This window comes from Cyprinodon variegatus, unplaced genomic scaffold, assembly GCF_000732505.1.
Source record: "Cyprinodon variegatus isolate N-32 unplaced genomic scaffold, C_variegatus-1.0 Scaffold2, whole genome shotgun sequence".
NCBI lineage: Eukaryota > Metazoa > Chordata > Actinopteri > Cyprinodontiformes > Cyprinodontidae > Cyprinodon > Cyprinodon variegatus.
Window position 1 is genome coordinate 1,819,622 of NW_015150455.1, and position 6,917 is coordinate 1,826,538.

Sequence of the window (6,917 nt, forward strand, 5' to 3'; positions counted from 1 at the left end):
GAGTTTGAGAGGCAGCTCTAATGTTTGCACATACCTCCATATGTTCATTTGTGGAAAAAGCCTCCTTGAAGTCACGCTCAACCACTCTTGTTTGCTTCAAGGCCCATAAACAATTCGTTCAACCTTTCAATGATGCCGTTAAGGCCGCTCTGTGAATCATGGATACTGTGCTTGGTTGCAGGAGCAGTTTATGAATATTCTCAGACATGACAAAGAGCCTGGAAAGGAGACAGAAATTTAGACAAGCGGGACAAAAGGATGCAGAGGATGAAATCGACACCCCTGACTTGTTCGTTGACAGGAAATTGTGTCTCATCCATCTAGATTGATGTATTTTAAGCTGTGGCCCTGCATTCAAACTGGATTAACAGCATAATGGGATGGATGGTTATCTAACCCAAGGGGCTGACAGCCGCAGGGTGAAGCCATGTATCAAATGATCTTTATCCTCTTCTGTGAATCTGTTTCGTGCAAGAAAAACTTTCTGTAAGAATAATAGGTTTCTTTCCCATGTTTTATCCAAAGAAACAGATTGTGTCCTACAATAAGCTCAGAGAATTCTTCTTAATAATTGATCTGATTTTTCTTCTTTTTTTTGTCAATAGAGGCTATTTTAAATTCCCCCTGCTGCAAATGTGTTCACGCATCTCTGAATTCTCCCAGTTTGTGTGCAAGTTTTTTTTTTTTTTTTTGCTTTGTCTGTGCATGCACCATAATCTTTGCTGAGAACATCTGTCTCTCAGAGATAACACAACCAGGAAATTAACCATGCTGCCTTACAACCGAGCATCACATCTCACTATTACAGCCTCCTGAAATCTCCTCCATTACACCTGTGGGTTTGTACAGATGAGTGGAAGCAATGTGTTGATTGCGTCATGTCCTTGGGATGAGTCCATGTCAAGTTTAAGAATATCGCAGAGCATGCCACTTCTAATCTTTCAATACATTGTGGGATAGAATTGCCATTTATTTTTCCCATTGTCCACTTTTTTTTAGATTCACATTTAAAAAAAAACAAGTTGGTATCTTTTTTTCGGTGGAACTACCATATCTTAATAGATTCAACAGAAATATTCCAGAAAGTCTTTGGTCCATAATGTCATGATGATGCAATTGTTTCCAAGTGTGGAGAGTGTTTTTGGGGTTGTACTCAAATTTTTTTTCTCTCCAAACATGGGGAGTGGATTTTAGACTATAAAGCAAAAGAACAAAAAAAGCTCTCTTTTTGTCTCCTCAGACGATACAACCGTCCTCTGAGTAATCCAGGTGGTCATTGGCAAACCTTAGATAGGTCTGGACGTGATGCTGGTGCTCCAAGAGGTGAGATCTTGGATTGTGCCCCATATTGCAGCAGATTTACCATCTAGAATCTAGCTTTTTAGAGCATTGAATCCAAAAGTTTGATCATGTCTCCACTTGGAGTCCTTCATCAACTAATATGGGCTGTTAAGTTGTTAAAGTCGTAGGGAAGTCATATTTAAATGTCAAATCATTCTGGCTTAAACATGTATATAAATTTACTTTTTATTAGACCATATTGTCCCAAATGTTAGGAAATTTCTATAAAAAAAATCCTGTCTTAAAATCTGTGTTTTTCTTACCGTTATTTTATGCAGGCCATGTAGTTATACGTCAGTTTATACACCTAAATTCAGCCAGTCATATATAAAAGGTCATCTGTCAATCAAATTTTTTCAGTCATAGCATCTTGATTCATATGTCGCAGCTAATATACGCAACGGTTGAAATAAGAATAATTTACTTTACCATTGAGTTAGGTCCCAGTCTTCACCGGGTTGGACGTCTGTGTCTTCGGCAGGCGTAGAGCTAACAGAACTGGCAGCGTTGCGAGGCAAGGGCTCAAAAATGTACGACTGTAAGCCTTCTACAACAAACAAAGCTTCTGCTGTCCTGGCGTCCTCTTCCACAACAACTTCATCCCTGCTTTCCTCATTTAAATAAAAAAATGTATGACGGAGGAGACTCATCCATGACCTCTGACACAAAACTCTCCTCCTCACTCTTGCATGTTTCCGCTGTCCATAGCGTTCCTTGACAGTGTCTTGGTCCCAATGTAATTTCCCATTGGGAACCTACTAGCACTAAGTTGCTAACTGGTTAGCAAGATGCTTCTGAGACACCGGCCACAATCAAACTTGCTTGCAAACCTTCCACCACAACAATCCTGCCCCCTTGATAAATGACCAATGACATTCACTTTATTCTCTTTAAACATTGACAAATTGACAACAACTCAACTCAACTTTGGTTGTTGAGACCATTTTTAATATTATTAAATTTGTTTACTCAATCACGTGTTTTCTCTGCTACACTTTTGTGGGTCAAAAGCTGAAAAGTTTGGGAACCTCTGGGAGGGTAATTGTTAAGTGTATCTTTTGGTCATTTGAATTTCTTTTTACAAACAGGCATTGCTATTTGATTTTCTATTGGATTAAAAAGTACAAAAACTTAAGTCGAATACAAAGGGTTTCTTATTTTCACGATTTGACTGTAGTTTCATTTTCTAATCATAATAAAAAAAAGAAAATGACCTTAAATTTTGAAAAATGACTTTAAAGACATGTTGAGCAGGTTTGCTGTGTAGGAGAATACGTCAATTGCACAGAACTTTGAACTTAACTAGAGTGNATGCCACTTCTAATCTTTAAATACATTGTGGGATAGAATTGCCATTTATTTTTCCCATTGTCCACTTTTTTTAGATTCACATTTAAAAAAAAACCATCTGCATAGATTCAACATGGCATCAGAAATATTCCAGAAAGTCTTTGGTCCATAATGTCATGATGATGCAGTTGTTTCCAATTTTTCAGATACATATTTTAAACAAAAAAACAAAAACAAAAAAAAATTCCCAAAGCTACAGGTGACTGTGTAGCCCAACAGACAATAGCAGAATGATTCTCATCTTAAAAATAATAAAAACCCAGCTTGAGATGGTAAGAGTTTGTGATTTGGCGTATCGTCCTTCTTGAAGTAGCTATAAGATGGGTTCCTACTGAGATATGAAGGTGGTAAAAAAAAAAAATATATATGGTCAGGACCACTGAGGTGATCAAACAATGCTGAGTTGTTGCTAAAGGACCTCAAGTCCCTAAAGAGTGGGGAGAATAAGTATTTAATAAACAGCTGATTATGCATGTCTTTTATTTTTCTATATACCGGAACTCTTGAAGTGTGAGTGAAGGAATCTAAATAAAAAGCAATGTATAATAGTATACTGAAGTGATTAATGCCTGTGTAAATTCTCAATCATCTGGGTTGAAGAAATAAATGTTAACTTATTTTTCATGAAATAGGTATTTTATGTATTAAAAACGAAAAAAAAAAAGTATTTGTTACAAAAACCTTTGTTTGCAGTATGTTTCGCCTCCATGCTTCAGGGTAGGGAGAGTGTTTTTGGGGTTGTACACAATTATTTTTTTTCTCCAAACATGGTGATTGGATTTTAGACTAAAAAGCAAAAGAACAAAAAAAGCCCTCTTTTTGTCTCCTCAGACGACATAACCGTCCTCTGAGTAATCCAAGTGGTCACTGGCAAACCTTAGATAGGTCAGGACGTGATGCTGATGCTCAAAGAGGTGAGGTCTTGGATTGTGCCCCATATTGCGGCAGATTTACCATCTAGAATCTAGCTTTTTAGAGCATTGATTCCAAAAGTTTGATGATGTCTCCACTTGGAGTCCTTCATCAACTAATATGGGCTCTTTGTCATGTTTGGTTTAAGGTGTCTAACCCACATGCAGAACACTCAGAGGCAGGAGAAAAGTTCAAAGGTTTATTAAAGAAGGTTGTACACAATAAATGATCAGATCCAGTGGGGAACTCGTCTGGTCACGAGTGGGTTCTGAAAGGCACACAGATTAATCAGATCCAGGAAGAGATTGGACTGGTCACGAGTGGGTTCACTGCAGAGGGGGACAGAGGAGTTAGTGGAGGTCCAGGTATTTTGCAGGATGAGAGTGTAAATTTAAATTTTGAAAAATGACTTTAAAGACATGCTGAGCAGGTTTGCTGTGTAGGAGAATACGTCAATTGCACAGAACTTTGAACTTAACTAGAGTGAGCACCTTGTAAATTATTAGAGTTGTGTGCAGAGTGCCAGGACTTTTTGTCTGGAACTACTGACTTAAGAAATACTAACAAAAGTGGTATATTTCCAAAGATATTCCTAAATAATGTAGATAACCTTTACAGAAGAGATGAAGCAGTTGTTATCAATCTAATAATAAATGCTTAAGACTTAGATATTTCATTGAACTTCAAGAGAAGTGTCTCAGTAACTTTGGCGATATATATATATATATACGGTGTATATATATATATATATATCACTTTTCTACACCAGAAAAAAGTCTTAAAGAAACATATTTTGGCTCAGCAGCAGAGCGGAGTAAACAACAATTCAATAAAACAAAAAACAAGGTGGGTTTCCATTAGATAAAGATGCTCTCCCTGGCTCAGTGATGTACATGGTGATGCATTGTTTTGAAGTAAAAGCTCTAAACAGCCCGAATCCAATTATCTCTCCATATATCACACCTGCAGGGAACGCAGTCTCTCTTGACACATCAGCGGTGGCAGATTAGTCTTTGAACTGTACTTTTAGGGGAAGTTCAAAAGCTCAGGAAGAGTTAACAAGGTGAGTCACAAAAAAAGGAAACATCACAGCAGATGCAGAATCCAACACGGCATAATGATCCAACTAAAAGGTCACCAGACTGTTCAGGTAATGGAGACCAGAATTTCAGCTTTAAATCTGTCATTTCATGTTCTTTTGAACTTTTATTCTCATTTGCTGGTAAAGTCACAGAAAACTGAAAAGAGGAAGTAAAAATGGGGGGAATTTAATTTAAACAGTGTGCTTCTGTGCATCAGAACTAAAAAAAACTTTTAATGAATGTCACTGTAGTAGAAAAAAATCTTTCTTGTTAGGTAATAATGTTGACTGTGCTGTGCAGTAAAACAGCATTCCAGCTGATTATTGAGTAAGTCAGACATGTTGAACATCTTCAACCTCAGTGCCTGCCAAAGTAATTGCAATCCAAAAAACTTATCTGGAGTTTGTCATATGTTGTGAACGTGAAGTGTCTGTGGGATTGTATGTGGTTCTCATATAAGTGGACACAGCAAACTTGCTGAAGAAGGTGGGGTTTTTTTTATATTTGAGCAAAACTGAAAAATTTCCCTGCACGCAAAATCATACCTGTAGTAGAAAATGGGTACAGTTGACCATCTCTGTTCTGAAACACGGTACCAACAGCATTATGTTCAGGGATTGCAGCTATGTGAACCATTCACACCGGTTATTAAAGATTAAATCAATTTCATGTTTCATCGGTGAAACTGATTACCGTAATCTTAAATTTCCATTTAATCTCTGTTTTTTTCTTTAGATTTGCTGAAACTAAAAAAGTAATTGTTTACTATTGAGACTGTAGTTGGGTAAAACTATGATTAGTAAATCACTGTCTGCTTATTACTATTTATAAACAAAGCAAAAAGTAGACATAAATTATAATTTCAAGTAATTTTTAATTCTGGGCATTTTTTTCTAATAAAAACAATACTTATCTTTCTTATTATATACCAATGTTGTTTCGATTTTTAAAAGGCCTTAAAGTTGTTAAAACATTGTTTGACCTTTAGATGTTAAAATTATTTTTATTTTGATGGCAGGTTTTGAAATGTAGCTTGAAGACTGAAGAGTTTAAGGGGAAAGTTTTATGGAAAAATATTCTTGTACCCACAAAATTCCTCCCTACCAATACTGACACCTGAATCCACTTGGGACGAAAACTGGAAAATGTCTTTTGTGTCCAATGTGTGTCTGATTTCCTGCTTGACTCACTGAATTGCCACAGTTGTCAGTATATGCCACTTCATTTTTGGCCATTTCTTAAGCTCTACTGATTAGACTTTAAGATGTGGCATTCTCAAAGGTCTACCATTCCCTTGGTTTTAAAGTTTATTATTTTCTCATTCGATCAAGAACCCAGTTGTTGGCTCACACAAAAAAGTTATTTAGCCTTTATCTCAAACTAGCCGAATTCCGATTGCATCAACACCGAATGACATTCATCACAAACACAATTCTGGTCTTGGTGTCTCATTTGAATCTGGATTTTGTTGACTGTTGCAGCAACAATCATTTGGTTATTTATATAAAATCCTAGTAAAATATATTTTTTGCTTTAATGCAAAAGTATGTGGAGAAGTTTAAGAATCTGAATACTTTTACAGGACAGTATAGATAACCTTACACATTTTGGATAAACTGATTGTCTTATCCATTGTGAAAAGCACTTTTCTTTGAACACATTCGGTGCTCTTTAATAACACAGTTAGATATGGTGCCAATAACGAGTTCTTGCCCAAGCAAAGAGCTCTTCAGAGCTGCTGATGTGTCTGACTGAGTGCCAGCTTTAGTTTTTATTCCTCATTAGCTCTCAGAAGCTGATTGATTGAGCAAACTGCTTCCTCTCCATCATAAATCAACATGCTCTCTGGGGGCGCGCGCATGCCGCGGCAAAACATGAACCCACTAGGGGGCAAATCTCGGGGTTTAGGTAATGGTTTAATCAGTCACTGACAGGAAGTACACTGATATTGTGATTACTAATTTCCACATGGCTGCGCTGCCAGAGTTTAGGACAGCTGCAATTTTCTTCTATAATAAAAGTTCTTAGCTCCACCTTATTATTTTCTTCTAAAGCAACCCTTTTTGCCTAATGTGACTAGTTTTTGTTAATTTGCTTTAGGACTGGAGCATTAGTTTGAATTCCTATGAAGTGGAGATGAAGGCCAAGAGTGACACTGTTGATTTTGTAATTTCTTCCCTATTATCAGTTTCAGAGCACAAAGATATATATATATATATATATATATATATA